This window comes from Peromyscus maniculatus, chromosome 22 (genome assembly GCF_049852395.1).
Source record: "Peromyscus maniculatus bairdii isolate BWxNUB_F1_BW_parent chromosome 22, HU_Pman_BW_mat_3.1, whole genome shotgun sequence".
NCBI classification, from domain to species: Eukaryota; Metazoa; Chordata; class Mammalia; order Rodentia; family Cricetidae; genus Peromyscus; species Peromyscus maniculatus.
In genome coordinates this window covers 58,973,769-58,996,625 of record NC_134873.1, presented here as the reverse complement: position 1 = coordinate 58,996,625, position 22,857 = coordinate 58,973,769, and the positions used below count along the sequence as shown (strand labels likewise).

The following is a 22,857-nucleotide window of genomic DNA, read 5'->3' as shown; positions in this document are numbered from 1 at the left end:
ACTTGTGCACTGTCTTCAGAAGAGGCCACTGGAAAGGGAACCTCGTGCTGGGCCACTTAAGATAATGAGAGCAGTCGAGTGTCAAGCTTCGCTGTGGACCTCATTAATACAGCTCCTCAGAGAAGAATTTTTACTTGGAAAAATTAGCCTTGTGCTCTCAAGAGCACTGAGCAGACATCTTCCAGCCTCTGGTGAGCATCCAAGGGTCTCCATTATCACCTCTGCTATCGGAAGAGAAGGCACTTTGATTCACTGTCACATTCAGATGAGCAAGGAAAGATGCTTCTCGACAGTTTGAATAGATTTTGGTAAACATGGATTTTAAAAAGGATATTTAAGCAGCAAGTGTGTCTGCTCTAGTGGAGCTTGGCTGTCTGGACACAGGGCTGCTGGTGGTTGTGTTCAGCATCAGTTATCACCAAGATATGCTGATGAAATTCAGCAACTGGAGTCCGTTCTCTCAAAGCTTTGGTACAGGAAATTCTGAAGAAAATTGTTTTCACTGATTCACTTAGGGAATGCGCCCCCCCACCCCGATTTTTGTTTGCATGCTGTTCCCTGTGGTACTGTAAATAACTCAGAACGCTATTGACCTCTGGCAGTCTTTAAGAAAATTCTATTTTGTGTGGTTTACTTTAGATGCATACATTAAGTGCATCAATGATTGATTCCCAGCAAGCTTTATAACAAAAGGCTCTGATGTTGTCTTCTATCCTAATCAAAAAGTCATATTCCACATCCTTGTTTCCTGCCTTAATTTATGTTCTCCTGCTTAAGAGGCATTTTGTAGACTGTAAGAACTTGAAAAACAATACAAAGCATTTAATCTGGTTCCACTGCTAACTAGCCGGGTGATTGGGTTAAGTCTCTTCAGCTTTGCTCTTATCATCTCTAAACCCGGCCGATTTTGCTCCCTGGCTTGTAAAGCAATTGTAAGAATTAAGTGAGGTGAGATAAATATGCTGCTTCTGTTATTACTATCACAGTCTAAGTGCAAATATTAGTAATTAATCTAAGTCCTGTAAGGACCCTGGGTCCTTACAAATGATCAGCAATTACCCAAAAGCCCCCTAAGAAGGCTTTAATGGAAACATAGCTTTCATAGCCTTAGTAAATACAATAGAGACTGAAGAAATAAAAGATTTTGTTTACCAATAGGTAGAAAAACTTATTTTTCATACCTTAGTTTGGTGTGTTGTAATAAAGTCCAAAAAGGGACCTAGAGAGTAGCATTATCAAACCAGTCAATGCAATGAGTGTGTTATCTGCTTTAATGAAATATTTATCTATATGTCGACAATCTAAGACTGGGAATGGATGTCTGTTCTGAAAGCTCATATCATCCATGGTATGGACTGCCACCCTGCCATTACATAACAGAATGTGGATTTTTAAGAAGTTAGTGGCCTTAAAAGGTTTTCATGATGAAGTTACCATGTGTGTAATAATTTGCTGCTCTCCATTTTCTGGGCCTAGAGTCTACTTTTTGTCATATTATAAATAATGAGTATGTGTGTGTCCATGCTCATTATTCTATATATGTTCTATATATGTTAGTATTTAGGATCTTAGACATTTTTATAATATTTTAATCATTTGTCATAAAGATATAGTATATTGTAACCTGTTTTGAAAAACCTTTGAGATTTTTATTGATATTGTTATTCTTAACTAAATTTTCTTTGAGAGTATTTTATAAGCTGGAATGACCTGAGGGTGCATTTCCATGGGAAGCAAAGTGAGAAAAATTACAAATCTAGTATTAAGTTATTTGTTTATTCTCCTCTTTATTGTCGGCTTCTTGGTGGACAATCCATCAGCAAGCAGTCTGTTAACTGCTGTCGCCAGCAAGCATGCTGGAGTTCTGAGAAGCCAATTGAAAGCTTTAGAGCATACAGCTCTTGTTTTGCATGAAGCCAAAAATATGGTGAAAAACAACCCTGAGAAACAGCCTTTTTGTGGTATTTATGAAAATGCTTTTCTTTGTATTATTCTGCTTGAATTTTAGCAGAAAAAAAATATTAGGGTCAAAACTGAAATACAAAAATGACTCAAATAAATATGGAAAGCGGTATTGAAATGGGTCGGTCAGGTGGCAGTTTCTGGCATTGATAGGTGAAGCCACAGGCTTTATATCCACCCCAACATGTTACTTCCTTTTGCCTTGTTATCTGAATTGGGATTTTGAAACAAAATCTCTTGAGCTAGGATTACACCCTTTCGGTGCATTTTCCTTTCAAGCTGGGAAAGTCACTTTTAAATTTTACATTCAAATGATAGATTTTTTTTTAAATGAACTGTCTCTTTGAACAATTCACTGTCTACAGTGAGGTTTCACATCATCCTAATCCCTGCCACAGGCTTTAGATGGGACAGAGACAGCTCTGATTATAGAGGAGATGAAACTCGAGACAGCATTTCTTTTGAGGTTTGTCAAAAGGACTTGAACAGGACTTGAACAGACACTTACCTCACCTGGATAACACAAGGCCCCAGGACATTCATTTACAGTTGTCATTACTAGTCCCGTGAAACGAGGCCAGAAGAAAGGGAATAAACTTAGATGATTGGTATGTGCTTCTTAAATAAATGAAAATAAAATCTGGTCACTCTACCTTCCAAAAATGAAAGCTTAGTGTTTAGGTATCTTAATGTTACTAATGAATTATAAGAAGATGCCATGACTATTCAGGATTCAATTATTATATGCTGATTTTTCAAGTTAATATCTGGAGCAATTCTGACATGGGTCAAGTCACAAAGCACTCTGTATGAGGGACCACCGGCTCTTACATAGATGAGAAAGAGAAGTTTGTAGCAGATCAGAAGGTCTATCTGATCCCTTGAAATAATACGCAGTGTCTCTGAAACAAAAATGAACCTGGCTTGGAACTGCCTTATGGGAAAGGGTACCCTTCCTTAGTGAACTGAAATATACCAAGACTTGTGCTTCAATCAGCACAAGATCAACTAAATTACATGACTGTCCACTCGGCAGCCTGCGGAAAGGTAATGTGAAGGTCTCTCCCTTGGTACCTGCAAAGTCCTCTGCAGCCCCAGATTTCTCGAGATGCACAGTTCACCAGGTCATTGCTGTGCCCGCTAAACAGCTTTAGAGCCTGCCTAAGTCTGAAGATAGTAGATCCAGAGCCACAGATAAATGCACTTCCCTCCCCTTTCTCTTTATCCCTCTACTTCTTCCTTCTGGCCATCCATCTGTCATTTGTTTGTTCTAAGAAACTTGTGCAAGAAGTAGAGAAATAAAGTTTTTAGTAGAAATGCTTTCTCTTTTTAGTTTTTAATTTTTGAGAATTTTGTACAACCCGCTTCCCACCCAGCTCCTCTCAAGTTCATCCCTGTTCCCTTCCCATCCAGTTTTGTATCCCCTTTCTCTCCTTTTTCCCCTATCAAGGCCAATTGTTGCTGCACAAATATTCTTGCATGTGTAGACTTCGCCGCAGAAAACAGACTCTCCCACTCCCCATAGCTAACAATTGCCAGTAGTTCCTCGGCTAGTGTTCTGGGTTCTTGGACAATTTACTTCTGCTGGAATTGGTCTGGTTTGGGCCTGCACAGGGCTTGAGCATGCTGTCACAACAAAGGTGTGCTAATATCTGCATGTGCCTTGCTGTGTCCTGAAGACACTGCTTCCTTGTAGAAATCCACCACCGCTGGCTTTTGTCCTCTTACTACTTCCTGTTCTACAAAGGTCATGGAGCCTTGGGAGAAGGGATGAGGTATAAATGTTCCATTTAGGGCTTTGCATTCTGTAGTATCTTATTCTCTGCACCTTAGGCCAGTTGTAGGTCTCTGTGTTAATCGCTATCTCCTGCAAGTAGAAGCTTCCCAGATGAGAGTTGAGAGAGGCATTTATATGTATAATGATACGTCATTATGATTAAGTTTACTACTATTGCCCATTGAGCAAAGTAATAGTAGTAAGTTCTCTCCTATCGCCTATGTCCTGTTTAGCCATACATTACAGACACAATGGTGCTATCAGGTGTAGATTTCATCTTGTGGAGTGAGACTTAAATCTAATCAGAAAGTGGTTGATTACCCCTATGATGTTTATGCCACTATTACACCATAGGACATATCTTGATAGGCCAGTCATTATTGTCGCTCACAAGGTTCCCAGCTGTCTACAGTTTTGATTGCCCTTTTCCTATAGTAGCATGTATAGCATCTTCCACTGCTCTGAAAGCTAGCTAGTAGATATGAAGCTTCCATGCCAGTACCAACTTGATTTCTCCATGGTCTATGACTCAAGTATGTGATATCTTCAGCAGTATAGTCCCACTGTCATGTTCTGAAGAGTAACCAGGAACACTGGCAATACCCCATAGTGTTTGGAAATTTTGGGGACCTCACTGACCAATGACTGCAAAAGAAGTAATCCATCCTTGACACTGGAACTTTTGTCTGTTAGCCTGTAATGCCTGTGATGTCTAGCAGAGGCATCATTGCTCTGTCATAGAGTCTCTCCCCCCCCCCCTCTCTCTCTCTCTCTCTGTGTGTGTGTGTGTGTGTGTGTGTGTGTGTGTGTGTGTGTGTTAGGAAGCTTCTGCAGTAGTAGTAGGCTTCTACTAGACTTTGCCCAGAGGTCTTTAGTAATATTTATACTCTTCATATTGCCTCCTCTATCCTACCCTACTCACTCTTACACTGATCTAACCCTTATTATCTGATTATTCCCTTGTAGCCTTTTATACCAGTAAATTCTATCTCCAATCCCTTGAAAGAATCATCTGAGTGGAATAATTGAGACCCCCAAACACAAATGTTTCAAGTGTTATCTCTTTTGTGTATGTTAGCTTCGACTCTTCAGATATGTGTGTTTCATCTGAGATACATGCATGGGTCAGGAAATCACTAAGAACCCGTGGAGAAGGAAGGGGTTTCTAGGAAGAAATGCTCTTTACCAAAAATCTCTCCAGTTAAAAAAACAATTAGAATGACATTTTCAAGTCAGTATTCCAAACTGTGTATTTAAAAATCCTTTTACTGTGCCAAGCCTATGGAAACCTGAGTAGGAGACTCCAGTGTAACTTACATTCAAGTTATTCACAGATTTCTGTCCTGTAAGCCTCTGTGAATATCATTAACTCACTACTCAAGGTATGATTTGCAGACTCACCTACCCAGATCATCTGTGACTTTACATAAAAGGAACAAACTTAGGGTTTACCCCAGAGCAGCTCAGGCAGAATCTATTCTTTATCAAGATGCCAGAGTGACTCATAAACACAGTGAAGCTTCAGACTCCTAACCCTACAATAATACTTAGAAATTTTCACATCGAGGAACATGCTCAGTGGAGAACAACAGGCCTTTCCTTTACATTCCTTCTGAACACTCTTACCATCTGTTTTAGTTGGGGTTTGCTATTGCTGTGAAGAGACACCATGACCACCACAACTCTTATAAAGAAAACATTTAATTGAGGATGACTCATTTACAATTTCAGAAGTTCAGTCCATTATGATCATGAAGGGAAGCAGGGCAATGTGCAGGTAGATGTGGTGCTGGAGCTGAGAGTGCTACATCTTGTAGGCAACAGGAAATTGACTGACTGTCACACTGAGGGAAGCTTGAGAAAAAGAGCTCTCAAAGCCCGCCCCCACAGTGACACACTTCCTCCAACAAGGCCACTCCTCCTAATAGTGCCACTCCCTTTGGGGGCCGTTTTCTTTCAAACCACCACACCTTCATATTCATTTACTCAACCACACTCACATTTATTTTTGAAGAAATTGTTCTTACGGTAGAAGAAAGAACACTTGTATCTTTATTTAGTTTATTCAAAGTATAAACTTACAACAAGCATCCTACCAATGCCGTAGAGTTTAGACAATACTATAATGCCCTGCCTGCAGGGCTACAATGGGTTCTCGACCACCCTAAGGAGGGAATGTAGGGACAGGAGATACAAAGGAAAATACACCAAGTCTAGATTCTGATCAAGGTGCAACTTTATTTTCTCCAGAAGGGTTTATATAGTTCCTGCAGGGTGGGGGGAGCAAGAAGCTGTCATCTGCATAAGGTGGGGCAAGCTAACAGGATGTTTGTATAGAATGTTTACAGGGTGAAAGGGTCAAGGGCTCTGACTCAATGTCCTGTTGCTAGGCAACCTGACTGTAAGATGATCTAGTTCCCTGTTTTATCCGGGGTCTGTATTTTTCCACTAACTAGAGATTCTGTCCTTGTCCCTGACACCATAAGATAGTAATTACCTCAAATATCTTAGCAATGGAGGTCATGGGCCTATTCAAACATTTTTTCACAATGTGATTGCTGTCAAATGTATCTTATATTTTTGTCATGCTCTTGTCACACAGAGATTTTTTTTTCTGTCAGCCCAAGGCTCTATGGTCACTGAATTGGTAGGAGTGGGCTCAGTGAAGCTCCTTTGGTAGCTGTGTAGTGACATACACAGTCTACTGCTTCATATGCTAGCTAAGACAGGCTGTCCTGCTTTAAGCCCTGTATCAAGACACATTTGTTTTGGAAGAGGTGCAATTATTTATTACTTGCTCTAAGGATCTGTCTTTCCTTGGGTTGTTTTATGTATTGTCATCTTCACAAATGACTTTTTTTTTTCAAACTATGTTTCAGTCTCAAATGTTTGCTGCAAACAAACACTTGTAATTGCATATTCACAGTTTGTGTCTGTATTGAAATTGCAGGCTGAAGGTTGAGTAGGGTATGGATAATTCCTCCCATCTCATCATTTCATCACTCCCTCTACATATATCCCAGTTAGAGTTAAAGATTTTTATAAGTAAACTTATCAGACTCTTAAAACTCAAATGCTGGTGCTATTTTTGCACAGCAGTTTGGGGGTTCTTCTGACTGAATGGATTTCCATAAATCTAATGGCTATTGCTCGTTTTGTGGCTCTCAGCTTGCAGAGCGAAAATGACAGGGCAAGGCTGGAAACAGTCCACCATAAGTCTACTTCTAGTTATTTTCTTGTCTAAACAGATTCTTGTTTAAAAAGAAACAACCATGATCCAACACTGTGAAAAATCTCCACTTCTCTCACCTGCAAAATTTTCAGGCATACATACATTAAATATTAGCATGTAGTTCATTTTACTTCTGCAATTCAGTTAAGGAAACCAGTGAAAAGGTTATATTTCATTAATGCCCCATTTTCTTTCCTCATTAGGAGTCCAAAAAAAAGTGCAAGTATTTAAAAGTTATCTTTAGTTGGATCCCTCTCAGGCAAAGGACTGACCATTAACTCAGAAATGTTTCAGAAAAATGTAACAAAATTTTATACCTCGCCAGTAATGTTAGTTATATTCCTGTATTTAAAGAAATTGTGCCTCGTTTATTCTGTAGATTCAAAAACAGTGTTGGGTTAATTGACATGAAAATAGTGTGAAATTCAAGCTTCTGGAAAATTGGGTTGGAGGAAGAGGTTACCTTTTCCTGTTCCTTGGGAAAGGAAACAGTGGGAAGAAATAGATGTGTTCCTTCAGTTAAGGAAGACCCATAGTGTATATGATCCAGTGATGCTTTTGTAGCTATGAAAATCAAGTTTAGAAACAGACTCAGAACACCTCTGGGTGCTCTTTTTAAGTGGTCTGACTCTACTGGCATCCTCCAAAAAGTGCAGGGAATGGCTTTGAGATTGAATGTGAGCTTTGTGTTTTGAGTATAGGATTCCTTTTTATTAGGAATCTCTGCTTTCCCTTTCCATTTCTTCCCCAAACATTGACAAAGGCTTCTAATAGATAATTTTCTTACTGCTGACTTCACACTTCAGGTTGCACATCTAATTACCCCTGTTGGGTTGAGATAGTATCTTTACCTTTTGTGAGATTTTTCCAGCTTCCCAATGTTCTTGCTTAGAGCCCCCAATACTATGTCATCAACCATGGTGTTAAGTTCCAATTGCTGCAGACAAGCCAGGGGAAGATCAACGAAATTTCTTCACTCTCCACTGCACCAGTATGTGGGACAAGTCATTATTCTTCCAGCCTACATTTCCTTGTATTAAAAATTGTTAGTCACAATAAAAAAGAGAGGTTGTGTCCTCAGACATATTTGTCAAGAAATATGTCCTCAGACATATTTGGCAAGAAATATCTGACAAGAAACCTAACCACTAATATTTTAAGAGTAGTAAATATAATTGATTAGCATCAGGAGTGAACTTACAAAAACTGTTTCCTTAATAAGTCTTGTTAATAAGATGGATTGCTTAAAAATTGATCATAAATATGCATACATGTGTAATTCATATATAGCAGACTACTGATTGTTGACATTAAATATACATTAGTAGTTTGAAGAAACAATAAATATAAAGAGCTAAGACATAAAACTGTCATATTCTATGCATGAATATGACTTCTACCTTCTGGATTACTCTTCATGTTGATTTTATCTACCTGAATTTTCCTTTTTCCTCAACATGGGCAGCAGTGGGCACTAACTAAGCCAAAGCTATACAGTAGGACAGGCCATGGGTTCTGGATTTGTATGTCAAATATGCATGTATACCTAGTTCTGAACCTTGAGAAAGTTATTCACCATCTAAGATTCAGTCCTACATGATGAGATAATAATGACACTCTCTTTGTTTTGTTATGATGACTAATAAGGAAAAATATAATCACTTATACCATTTCATTATCAGATTTAGTGCCCTAAAGATTACTGTTTTTTGCTGTTATTGTGTAAGCCTGAATGACCATTGGGCATCCTTACGTGTTTCTTCTATAATCCTATATTGTTAATTTGAGGTTTGTGATATAATTGAGAAGGTATAGAAATTCCCATGAATCTTCATGCTCTGCACATTTGTGGCCTCCCTAAGTCAAGGGTTCATCTTCTGGTTCCTTCTGTGTTGAGTGTTCTGCTCAGACATCTCTGTAATAACAAAGTCACTGTTATGGTGTCTCACAGGAAGGTTTCACCACCTTGGCATTCTTCTGACTTTGTTTACTTCCTCTCTAGCTCCTGGGAAACACTGACTCTTCTGTTGTGTCCAGAATTATTTTTCTTTCTGTCATGTCACTTTACTCATATTGTGTGAGCTATTTTTTTTTCTTTGCTGTGGAAAAATCGCTGCTAAAAAACTACTTCAGGAAGAAAGGATTTATGTGGGGCTCATTGTTTGAGGGAGAAAGTCCACTATGCAAAAGTAGGTTTGGCAACATGAGTAGGAGGCGACGGATCGTGCTCTATCTACAGTTACCTACAATAAGAACATAAAGAAGGATGAATGCTTATGTTCCAACTGGTTTCCTCCTTTTTCCCTTTTCATTCAGTCTCTCTACTCACAGCAGAGTGGTGCTGCCCATATTCAGGGTGGTTATTCTCTCCTCAGTTGACCCTTTACAGAAATTCCCTCACAGACAAATGCAGAGGTGGATCTCCCATATAACACAGCACCCAGTCAAGCTGACAATGGAGATTAACCCTCACCAATGTGTAGTTACTTCATGGCTGTTACAGTCTTGTTGGCCCCATCTTTATTACTGCTTGACATTCCACTGTCTGAATATCCAACAGTTTGTTCATCCGTAGGTCACCTTGACTGATTCCAAGTTTGGGCAACAATAAATAAATTTGTCATAAGCATTCATGCACAGGCTTTTGTGTGCACATGAGATTTTAGCTCATTTGGGGGAAATAACAAGGCACTCGATCTCTAGATTATATACTACAAGCATTTTCAGTTTTGAAAACAGTTATCTGAATATTTTCAAAAGTGGCTACACCATTTTACAACCCCACTAGCAATGCATAAGAGTTCTTGTTCCTTATTTGTACATCTGGTGTTGCCACTTTTACATCTTAGCCATTTTGATCAATGCAGTGGCATTTAATTGTTTTAATTGCCAGTCCCCATGATCTGTGATGCTGAGAATCATTATATGTATATTTTCTATCTGTGTATCTTCTTGGGTAAAGTAACTGGTCAGATATCTGTTCCACTAGTTGTTTGTGTTCTTATTACTGCATATCTGTATAATTTAAGTCGCAGAAATTTTTCTATGGTATTTTTTGTTATTAACCAGTGATTTTTTTAGGGCCCATTTGGGGATAGTTTTGCAAAGTCCTGGTGTACATGAATATTGGTGGAAGTATTAAGACAACTCCACATAGTTAAAAGGGGAGTTAATTTGGGGATTTTACTTAATACAAGTAAAGGGATAGGTTACTGGGCCCAGGAGAGGTGAAATGCAGTCCAGCGTGGTTCTCTGGAGAACTCTGCTTGGTCCACCATCCAACATCCAGGGTCACCAGGAACCAAGAGAGCTGCCACATCCAGCTCTTGGGTCTTAAGGGCTCCCATGTCAGCCCCGCCTCAGGGGCAGGCCATAGGTAGGCGTGACAGTTACCAGAAGCCTCATTGGGGTAGTACTTCCAGGTCAACGCTGGAACGGCTACCCACTACACATGAATTTTACATTAAAATGTGAAAACACCCCTAGTTTTGTTTCAAATCCCCCATGACAGCCAATAGTTTCCTGAATGTACAAAAATACTCAATAATGTATAATTCACCAACTAACTGATAAATGTTCAATGGAAGTGATTTCAACCAGTGAAGTCCAAAATCGAAGAGTCCTATGGAAAATTTAAACAAGACTAGTAGTATCAAACAGAAATTCCAATTATAATCCACCTGCTTCCCTTTACATGCATTATTATGAATTATAGATCAATATCAAGGGCCGAGAACATTACAAAAATAGAGCCAAGTGATCCTTTTAAAATTGGTCACAAACTTTCTGCAAGCATTTGGAACTGTAGATTCACAGGTAGGTCACCTGGATAGCTAAGACTGTGGTCACTGGACCATAGAACAGATGTCTTCAGAGAACTCGTGAAGAAATGTTGTGTTTAGTATTGAGTTCAAAATTTCCTTGAATAGGGCCAGAGAAATGGCTCAGTAGAAAAGAGTACTTACTATGAAAGTATGTGGACCAGAGTTCAGACAGACCCCAGCAAACCAGTAAAATGATGGGTGTGGCCATGTGCATCTGTAATTCCAGTGCTAGGGTAGTGGAGACAGAGATTCCAGGAGATATCTCTGGGGCTTGCTGGCCACCAGTGTAGCTGGAAAACTGCAAACTCAGAGATCAGTGACAGATCTAGTCTTAAGGAATAAGGTGGTGAGCAATAGAGGAGCACACCAGATATTCTCTGGCATCTGCTCATGGATGGATGATTGAACCTAAACACAGGTGGAGATTTCTCTCTCTCTCTCTCTCTCTCTCTCTCTCTCTCTCTCTCTCTCTCTCTCTCTCTCTCTCTCTCTCTCTCTCTCTCACACACACACACACACACACACACACACACACTACACACCAAACAAAAACATTTCCTGAACAAAACCAAATACCAATCTACTCAAAAACCTTGAAGCTTTGATAATGCAAAAGATAGTACATGCAGTAGTGATAGAAAAAAATAGAGGACAGAAGTAATTTTGATTGAAGATAGGTAGTTCATTGATTTATTCCACAGATATCAAGTACCTTCTCTAGTCTGAGTTTTATGCCAAATGATGGGGGAATTTGGGGATTAGCTGTGAAAGTTCTGTGCTTTAAGTTGGATCCAAGGGTAGGAAAAGCTTCAGGAAATAACCTCATGAAGAGCTTCTAGGAGCCCTAGCATTTGAATTGGCAGCAGTGTGAATGTGGGATTTGAAAACTTAGAGACTGGATTGGCAAGAGCAGAAGCACATTTCAGTGTAGGCATCAGAAGCCATATGCTCCCAAGAAAAAGGAATCCGCTATTTTTAGTTTTCCTATCTAGGAAATTATAATCAGTATACTAACGGGTTATGCCATTGAGTATTTAATTTGCTGTGGATGTTATTTAAGCACTTCTCAGTTTGTTTTGTTTTCTTTTTAGGTAGGGTCTCACTCTATAGTACAAGCTGGCCTTAAACTATACCCTCTTGTCTCAACCTACTAATTGGGATTACATGATTAAGGCACTATGCCCAAGGAGTGCATGATTAAAAAAAAATTACATCTGGTGGATAACATTCCTCAAGGAACTGGAACACTTCAAGACAAGTTTGTCTTTTAGTCTCAAAGCTATGATAAAGTTCTTCAGCCTTAAAATTCGAACTCTGTAAGAGAGTTCGCAACTCAAAATATTTTAAAAATGTGCATCAAGATTACTGCAAAATGAAAACAGTGAAGGGGGAAATAAGGTGAGAAGAATGGATAGTGAACGACTGGGAATCAGTGTGGACTCGCCAAGAGTAAGCCAGACAATACAGTCTTACGCCATGCAAACTTGTTTCATGGAAAAGGCTGAACAGGGATGGGGTGGGAGTAAATCTGCACAGTTTGCTCTGGTTCAGATTTTACCTTCTCTGCCAGACAGAATGATACTTCAATATCAGCAGGGATGAAATGAATCCAAGGAAGCTTGAGCCTGAGACAAACAAGAGCAGGTATCTCACACAGTGGAGATGGATGGGTATTTTGGATGAAGACTGGGCTTGAAGCAAAGGCCACATAGACAGGGACCTGAGGAAGCAGTCAAAGCCCTCCCCTTGTATTTCCAGTTCCACCAGGAGGAGGATAAAGAGCATGTCCACAGGTGTGGGGACTGTAGTTCATCAAAACTTCAAATCAGCAACTAGTGAGGGGCTATTTAAAAATTCTGACTAGGTCTGGAAGATGGTTTTGTGGTTCAGAGCACTACTGACTGCTCTTCTCAAGGACCCGGCTTGGTTTGCCAGCACCCACAGGACTCACAACCATGTGACTCCAGTTCTAGGGCATCCCATGTCATCTCCTGACCTATAGGCAACAAACATACTCATAATTTACTACATACGTGGAGGAAAACACTGATAAGCATAAAATTAAATTCTTCAAAGACTATATAGATAAAAGAATATCATGTTATGGAAATTTGTGTACTATGCAAAATGCATATTATGTGTTATATTTGTTATTAGAATACATTAAGACCTCTTAGAATCCAAGCTTATTGAAAGACCTCCTCAATAGGCAGACATGCTTCACATACAGATAAGAGATAATTAGAGAATGGAGCATGATACTTTAGCAGAAGTCAAGTTGTAGACACAAGAAGCTTTCCTCCCTCCCTCCCCCTCTCTTTCTTTCTTTCCTTCCTCCCTCCCTCCCTCCCTCCCTCTTTCTTTCTTTCTTTCTTTCTTTCTTTCTTTCTTTCTTTCTTTCTTTCTTTCTTTCTTTCTTTCTTTCTTTCTTTCTTTCCTTCTTTCTTAGTGTCCTTTAAAGCAAGGGATAGCTAACATTAAAACAAACCAAAGGGAATCCTATAATCTCAGAAGTATTTGAATGTGCCTTACCCTGCCATTGGTGTCACTTGAAATAAGAAAGAATTGAATTCAAGTCCCAAGTTCCCCATTAGTGGCCATGTATATTAGTAACACACGACTTCATCTGTAAAATGTTGTTAAAAAATAGTTAGTTCCTAATTACAGAGCTAAACTTGGTTGCTGTGGATGCATCCCATAGCGATCCATTGAGAGCACGTGGCCCTGCAGGCACAGCTCCGAGCTTGCACTTCTTGGCTGTGCTGTTGAGCACAGGTAGAAACTTTGCTAAATGGGCTCTTTGTAACTTTGATTGTAATGTAAATTTGCTTTAGGAATTTTGTGTGTGCTTCACATTTCATTAGCCTCTGTAGAAGGAAGGGGTAATTTGGTGATGCCAGAGGATGTCTAGCATGATCTATATTCTGAGACAGGTCACCTGTTTCTTGAATGTTTTAATATTAATAGTAGCAGTTAAAACACACATTTTAGAGACAGATACTCATCAAAATTCTGCTTCTTCAAATAATGAGCAATTAACTTACAGAGCAATGAAGGTGGCCATAGCATCTGCTACAGTTGATGAAAGGACACAATGGTTATTCAGTAAATGTTTATATTGTGATCTTTACGGGTCAATTACTGAGTTTAGAGCTATATTTAAAAAGATTAATTTAGGCGCCTAAGTGGTAATTGGCAATTAGAATTTATTAATATTATCGCCAATATTATTAACAACCAGACCAGAAACCTTTTGCATCAGTAATTTCTCATTTTATTTCTGTATTGGTTTATTAACTGTCTAGTTTATCATTTTCAGCTTTGAAGCAATGGATATGAAGCCAGGCAGATTTTTTAAAGAGATGTAAAATTTACATAACATTCCTATCATAATATTTTGGTTACTAGTATGTTTTAGAAAATAGTATGTGGTAGTATTTGTGATAAGAGGCTAAGCCTAAGGATGGCAAGAAGTTTAATACCATTCATAATTCTTTGAAGTTCTTAATAAATAGTTTGAGGATTAAAGAGAAAAAGCATTAATGAATGGTGGATTATGTTATACATTTACAAGGTGGCTGTTTATTTTATAATGGCAAATAGTAGCCTGTTTTTCTAAAATAAAATTAGGTTATCCACTTGTCATTCACTGTGTTTTATGCATGCTTATTTGGAGAACTTGGTATTGACAATTCTATATTAAACATATTAACCACATACAAACCTTCCCTAGTTGGTGTATTTCAGTGACCTGCCTATAGTAACATTAAATATTATATTAATATAATATACCCATCTGTCCCTGAAATGAGTTGAAATAGGTCAGTGCTTGTAGCTGCACATTGGATTGAACTTTAAGATGTTTCAAGCTTAACGGAGAGATAAGAAGTCATTTAAAAATGTGAAGGAAGCATTAAATGTAATTAAAAATTAAATTTGTACCTCTCTCTGAACCCCTTTCAGATCTTTTCTTCTTACAGTGTTTTTGTGTAAAATAAATTGCAATAGCAAAACGTGGAACAGCAAATGGAATTAATTACAGCATCAAATTAAATTATCATTACTTCAAAGGAGTATGTAATGATTTAATTTCGACTAGGAAAGTTTATAAAAAGCTAATGTTACCAAACCAGTTGTATCAAGTTCATATTTGATGTGTCTGGGCTCAAACTTAAATGCTCTGCACATCTCCTACTCATCTGCCATTCAATCAGTTATGGAATTCTGTGAGTCAATCATGGATTATTTTTTTGTTGCTTGTTAGCTAGGGTACAAACAGTCCATGTTAAATAACTTTGCTCTTTGGTTGACGTGAAAGCTTGTTCTCTGCTTAAAAGAACTTTGAGGTCTCTCATTGTTGTTCATTTCTTCAGTGCCACTTTTATATTTTCTTGCTCTGAACTGTCATTTTTAAGCAACATCTTGGATTAAATCAGGTAAAATTAAAAATTATATTAAATGTTCAAGCCATGTTCACAAGCTCTGGGAAATGGAGAAGATGATGGCATTGGATGGCTGATTTCAAATGATGGTTTTAAAATTTAAAGAATTTGAATGATTTTAATTTATAAATAGAAAATTTGGAATATTAATGAAAGGAAAGAATTAAAAGTATGCAAAACTCGCCTCATTTTTAAGGGAGAGATTGAAGGGAAAATGAGGAAATGAAAATAAGACTACATTGAGATTTCTAGAACTGATAAAAAAATAGTTTAGAAAACATAGTAGAAAAATGCTCCTAATGTGATCAATACATACTTCAAATATTAGAAACTCTACCTATTAAATTAACTATGCTATTGTATCACAAGAAGTAACTACTTACAATGCTCATCTTTATATTATGACATTTAAGGTGTACCTGTAAAGGCTTATTTGATATAAAACTGTTGTCTATATTCACTTGATTACTAATTATGGGTCTAGAAGACCTGATCTGCAGTATTCTTTTCAGATATCAGCTTTATTACCTTTAGGAGTAGAGGAGTAAATCTCTTGTTTCCATGCCTATTATAGACATGTTTTATTTAGTCAAAACTCTATGATTGATTTTATTATGATGTATTTTATTGGATAGGGTGGAAAATTAAATTATCTTTTTAGGTGATAGCCACTACTAAAAATTATTCTTAAAATAATTTTAACTATAAAAAAGAAAAGACAGGCCAGGCGGTGGTGGCGCACGCCTTTAGTCCCAGCACTCAGGAGGCAGAGCCAGGCGGATCTCTGTGAGTTTGAGGCCAGCCTGGTCTCCAAAGCAAGTTCCAGGAACGGCGCAAAACTGCACAGAGAAACCCTGTCTCGAAAAACCAGAAAGAAAGAAAGAAAGAAAGAAAGAAAGAGAGAGAGAGAGAGAGAGAGAGAGAGAGAGAGAGAGAGAGAGAGAGAGAAAGAAAGAAAGAAAGAAAGAAAGAAAGAAAGAAAGAAAGAAAGAAAGAAAGAAAGAAAGAAAGAAAGAAAGAAAGAAAGAAAAGACAGTAGAGAAAAAGACAGGATTCAGATGGAGAATATAGAGGAGGTGTTGACTGTTTACCCAATGACACCTCCCTTCTGGAGGCGTGCAGCACCTGGTGATGCTCTAATCACGAAGGATATGGTGCTTTTGTGTCTGTTCCCAAGGTTCTTGAAGGATAAGAAAGTCTGCCTTGGTCCTAATATAATCCAAGACTTAGCCTCTGAGGGATTCTGAGCCTCTGATTTGATACCACTGGAAAGATCTCCTGAGCTTTGTGTCCGTCAGGAATCAAATTTCATAAGTGAAAAGATAGGGACTTGACATACTAGAACACTCTCATGACATATGCCCTGTTGCTAACAAATCTTGAAAATCCCAGAGAGGGAGAAATCATTCTGTGAGTGAAAGATGATAGTTTGACAACATTGCTTGCAATCCCAGCACTCAGGAGATAAGGAGATGGTAGCCGGGAATTCATGGGCAGTCTCAACCTCAATGTGAGGTGTATCTCAAAACAGTTAAAAAAAAGAGCAAGCAAACACATAAACAGTTAAGCAAACAGTAAATAATAAAAGACACTAGTATGAATCCTGATGTGCCTAAATGGGATGTGACTCCATTGGTGGTTTAACTCTGTAACTTCAGTCTGTAACTCTTCACTTTGAGCCTGAAATTTCCTTAATGTGGGGATTGTACAGTAGGAAAATACAGTAGTGAGTGGAGTGGATATTTGAAAAATACTTGATATTTTGCTAGGTATATGCTAGGTATATTTTGATGTCTTTTGCATTTTAAAATCTCAACTAGGTTGGATTTGTGATCATTTATTTTATTAAGCAGGTAAGTGTGTAAGTTGAACATGAGTTGACAGCTTATTTTCCTTGCAGTGGTGTTTAATACTTAAAGATTCATGAAACTGAACAAGTGTCCACTGAAGAATTCTGTTACCAGATGAGAGTTAGCCTTATATGGTACTGACTCCTCAATTGCCGTCAGTGTAGACCTTTGCATAGGTATCAGCTGTATACCTGGGGGAAGAGGTGTAGCATGGAAGGGCATTTTCACAGACAGTACAGATTTAATACTTAGATCCACCCTCAATTTCTCAACACCCTCACTACAATACAGAGGAACAGTTATTTTGGATCCCATATAGATGATCATTTATTTTGAGATTGGGAAACACAGAAGGAAAAAGAAAAAAAAAGCCATGCATAAGGAGCCACAAGGATGCTGAGAGGGACAAAACCCTGGACCATTTATGAAAAACAAAGACTAGGGTGTTAGAGCCACAAGGAAGAAAGGCAGAGAGAAAGAGTGCTTGTTCTGGGAAATGACTACTACATATGTATTTGTTCTAGCTAATTATTCTTCTGGAATCCTTTATTATCAATATCCAGGAAGCAGTGAGAGGGGTGGCCACAGGGAGCTTCCAGAGGTGGAATCACATGCATTGATCATTTACCCCTAGTTTAGCACATCCATGGACCAGTTGCTTTGAGCCTTATGTATTTCTGGCTTCAAAATCAGTGGGCAAACTATTGGACAAGTTCACATTTGTCTCCATTGATTTGAAATTCTCCTGGATGTAAAATTAGATAAAAAAAAAATTTCTGTCTTGTTTGAAGTGACAGTCATCACTGCCCAGAAGACTATGTTTTGGGACACAGGAATGGAACGCTACTTATCTCTTCCTTAAGTGAAGAAAGAATTTAAAAGACTGTTGGTGAAAAGTTTTTTTCTTGAACTAATTTGTGGAAGGTGTGTGAAAAACTCATCCAGTGATTTCAAACAGTATTTCTAAGGTGCATACTGTATGACAAACTCGTACTGCATCTTGAGATAAAAGGGATCTCTAGAGAAATAAGTTAACAAGACATTCTCCCTCACAAAGAAACTAAACATTATTAGCTTTGAAATATCAGCATAGAATGATGAATCATATTTTGACATTGTCGAAGTAAATGACTTTTGGAAAATGCAGTGAGTCCCTGTTGATTCGGAGAGTCTTTTATAGATTACATTTCATAAAGCACACTGATGAATGACGTTTAGGGACAAACAATCAGATGAATGTCAGAACACATACTGTTAAGCTCTATGTCTATATCAACAATTCCCTACTCTTAGATTGGAAGCTTTTAAAAATATGCCCAGCTACCATTTTCCAATTACTTTGTTTATTCAAATAATATATTTTAGCTTTTATGCATAATTCTATAACCTAGTTTTACTTTCTAGACAGACATTTTTGGCTCACACCTCCCTCTGTTCATATGTAATTTACATCTCTTTATCTATATAAAAAGTCTAGATATTTGTATTTGTATCTGCATTTATGCATCAAAGCATCCATCTTTATACTCACATATTCGCCCTCCTTGGGGCCTCTACACATGCTGTTTCCTCTGCCTAGAAAACCTGTGTGTTCATTATTGATTCTTTCTCATCTTTTTAATGCCTCCAAGAGGCTGGCTTAGTCAGTGGATCCTTTTGAAGGCATCCTGCTCTTTTCCTTGGTGACATTTGGCAGGTGCTATATGCTAATATAAGTCTCGTTACATAAAGGAATTGTGTGAGATATAAGTTATTATGGTAGCAACACCATCTGCTTTGCTAACTACATGTTATCTGGAGTTTACAGAATACCAGAGAATATCAAATAGTTCATTTGGAGTTTTTGAATAAGTGAATAAGTAAATAAACATTGATAAGTACTAAATTTCACGTGTTAATAGTGGCTCTATAATTTTGTTATTTATAGCAAGAATAACCTTGCTATATACATAAATGAATGTACATTAACTCAAGCCACAACACACATTATAAATTAATTTTAGTCATGGGAAGGGTGGTAGAGTGTTTTTCTGAAATGGGCTGTAGCTAAATAATATTTGATAAATATTTCTTGACATTCTCTTAAGGTATTATATTATTTATGAAAATTAAGATAGAGCACACCTATTAGGTGCTTTAACCTTGAAAATCCCCGTATTCTCATCTGAAAACTCTGCTGTGCCTGAGTTACACATAGAAGCACAGATTTGTTTGTATGATGGCTGTGGGAATTACTACTTTCCACTCTGTGGATAATAGAGCCCTGCAGATGCTGTATGAAGCAATGTGGAAATGACATTTCTAGGCCCCTGTGAATTATTGCTTTTTTCCTAAAAATGCCAAGCAAGTAGTCCTGCAGTAGAATAATGAAGGAAATAATAATAAATAATAATAATAAAGGAAAAGGAAGGTGACCATGTCAGTTGTTCTCTTGGTGTGCATTTCATGTTAGGGCTCTGCTCCAGGCTTGTGATAACCAAGATAGCATCATGAAGAATACACTCCAAGCCTGCATGAAAAAGTTACCTCGTAAAGAATTCAGTCCACCAAGCCTGCGTGAAAACATTACCTCATTAAGAATGCAGTCCATCAAGCCTGCATGTAAACATTAGCTCCCTATTACATCTTGCTTGTAACTCATGGTTTACAGCAGTGATGTTACCTACAAAGTAACACGTGTAACAATTTGGTCTATGTGATGTATCAGCTGAGGCATTAAGAATAATTCATTAGACTCTTCATCTGTGTTCATGTTTTTTTTTTTTTAAATTTAAAAAAATTCCAAAAGTTAATTTTGGTTTTACCTATAACCTACTCACTATGGGAACATTTCCAATGTAGAGGATTACAGTTACCATCTAAAGATATTTTGTCTATTTGTCTGAGGAACATTGTGCTTTGAGCTATGGAAATGCAGAACATTAGAGTGAGGTATAATTACAGTCGGTGCTCCGTGGAAATGATAGTCCTGGGACACAAGTAAATGAAATCCACAAATAATCCCAAACCTCCTTTATAGGAAAGCATTTTACCTAGAAATGCCAACATCTTGCAGAATTGATAGAATGGCCTCTCCCTGTCCAGTTCCTGGCAAAGGTTAATATCAAGCTGTGCAATGGCCCAAAGACACAGAAGCAGAAAAACAAAGGGTATGGCTTTAGTCAGCACCTGAAGCACAATGTTCGTTGTCTATGGTTCCCTGAATGACCATACAATGTGAGCAACACAAATTTACCATTCAACCAAAGGTTTGTTTCAAGAACAACAGTTATTAAAAACAAAACAAAGAAAAAGGAAAAGTAGCAGCAGCCTCAGCCATCCACATGCCATGAGCTACTGTTTGGATAATGCTCAAGCTAAGCTCATGAGATGAAGACTCATCTCATCGAAACTGGTGGACAACCTCAAGTATTACCAATGAGAAATGAAGACTTCTGTGGACACCAAGCTAAGGTCCACTTCTTACCCTGTTCCATTTCTGCTTTGCAGTTATTTGGAGCAGAGAAATTTAATAACCAATATTTTTCACATTTACAGATTCCTTTTATACCTTGTAGTGGCTAGTGTTTTAGTGGACAGAGGTAGCACATTAATGCTCCTGAGGAAATGATTGGTTTCCAAGAGAATACCAGCTTTGTTCTCCAGCTGTGGTGATATCACACAGAGGGGGTGTTTTACACACCACTGGGAAACACCAGGAAACAATATTGACCTTTGAATTGATTGCCACACTGGAAACCTTCAAAATTGTACCACAGGCAGAAATAACCCAATACAGACTTAGAGATACTGAGAAGATCTCAAAATACCAACCCTACAGTTATTGATCTATTCAAGGACACAGTAGTGGGGCATTGAGTCATCTGGCTCTGCATCTAATATTTTAACTGATCTAATTTCATCTAAAGAGAAATCACGTGCTGAAAGAGAAGTACTGAAGGACTGTATCATCAACAGAGCTCAGGATCTATTTTTTAGTTATGAGAAGATTCTTGGCAAGGAGGTAGGGTGGGTTCTTACCAATAAAGACAAGTTCTTTCATTTCCCACTGATGTGAAGGAAGGCATCATAGGCTATTGATATGTCAATCTAATGGAGTATCTTTTTCCTCTAACCAAAGACAATCTATATTTAAAGCACAATAAAATCCCAGAATCCATCTGTTTTATAAACTTTGAAAGTTTCTAATAGTGACCGAAATTCAAATTAGGTGTTCTTGGTGTGTGTAAAAGAAAGAACAAAGCTGAACAGGTAATATCTTTTTTTTTTTTTTTTAATATTTCTACTAGCTGCTTTCCTTTGTAGTTAAACTCTTCCTAGAACCAAATTGTCATTAGATCAGAAGGAACAAGAAGGTCACATAGTCAGGCATCTGTGCTCAGTGCAGCCAAAGGCAGAGCAGCAGTTCATTGCACAGTGAACACAATCGGACTTTAGAGTATTCTCTCTTGAGCTTGTGGTAAATATTAAATGTCCTGACTTCCTTCAGTCTCTGCTTTTCTGACGATTAGCTTCTTGGTGGTTTGAATGAGAATGGTCCCCATAGCTCATATTTTTGAATGCTTAATCATCAGGGAATGGCATTGTTTGAGAGGGATTAGAAGGCATGGTCTTGTTTGAGGAAGTGTTTTGCTAGCATAGACCACCATGCTCCCTGCCTTGATAATGGACTAAACCTCTGAAACTGTAAGCAACTCCCCAGTTAAAAGCTTTGTTTGTAAGAATTGCCTTGGTCATAATGTCTCTTCACAGCAATAGAATTGTAAATAAGACTTGTTCCTTGTGGGTGTGATAGTTATCTTTACACATGCCATTGTGAAAGCTAATGAGCTGGCCTCCAGTAAAACTGCAATGCCGACATCAAGGGTTTACTAGGAACTGCTGCTAACTGCTCTAAAGCTAAACCCTGCTTTTCAAAAGAATAACCAAAATATTAGTAGTAATGAAAGCAATAGGGGTCTTGCAATTGGGTGTCTTGCAACAATTAAGTGAGCTAAGAATTTGATGCACATTGTCTCATAAAGAGAAAATGTGAGTATGATAAAGAAAATTCTGGTGCTGCCACTTTGTAAATAAGCTGCGAGCCCTTGGTCGGCATACTTAAGAGGTAGAGTTTTACAGTAGTCTCTGTGTTTACAGCTTATTTAAGTGTCATGTATGGAAGAGTTTGGGGAAACTCCAGAGGTGACAGTAATCTGCTAAGTGCTTTGAAAGATGTAGTTACTAAGCTATTGTTTTTACAATCTGAAGCTTTTCTTTTCTTTCCTTTCTTTCTTTTTCTTTTTAAGATTTTAGGAGGAAAAGCAGGGACATAAAACATGGACATGTAAACTTGGCAAAGAGGAATGTTGCTGGTTTGCAACCAAGTTTGATTAGATGCTTTTAGGATCAGATGAGGATATGCCCCCAGGGTGGTAGCCTCTGTCTTGGGGTCAAGTTTTCATGGACTCAGTGGTGGTGCGGCATTCTGGAGAGTAGACATAACAGAGGAGATACACTATCCTCAATGAAAGTCAAACGGGCAAAGAAGTCACATGCTGTGATTTAACGTGTATTTCTCATACATGAGGTCTCTCTGTGCTGCGGAACCCTAGACCTTGTCCACTCTGGCTTCTGTGTTGTGTTGTGCTGTAGGATGCAATTGTTGGCTCCGAGCAGGAAATTTCCTTGTGGTTCAGTCTTTGTGCAGACTCTGGTTTTATGTTCTTTCTGGAACATAGACACGACTAATGCCATTCTTTTCTAAGCTGCCCCATCAACCTGATCAGAG

At 38.2% G+C, this 22,857-nt stretch overlaps 1 protein-coding gene across 36 annotated transcripts in view; it reads left to right on the top strand.

Annotated features, from left to right (window-relative positions):
• Nrxn1 (neurexin 1) overlaps nucleotides 1-22,857 on the top strand; it is a 1,071,743-nt gene that overhangs the window by 863,774 nt on the left and 185,112 nt on the right. The window lies entirely within an intron of this gene.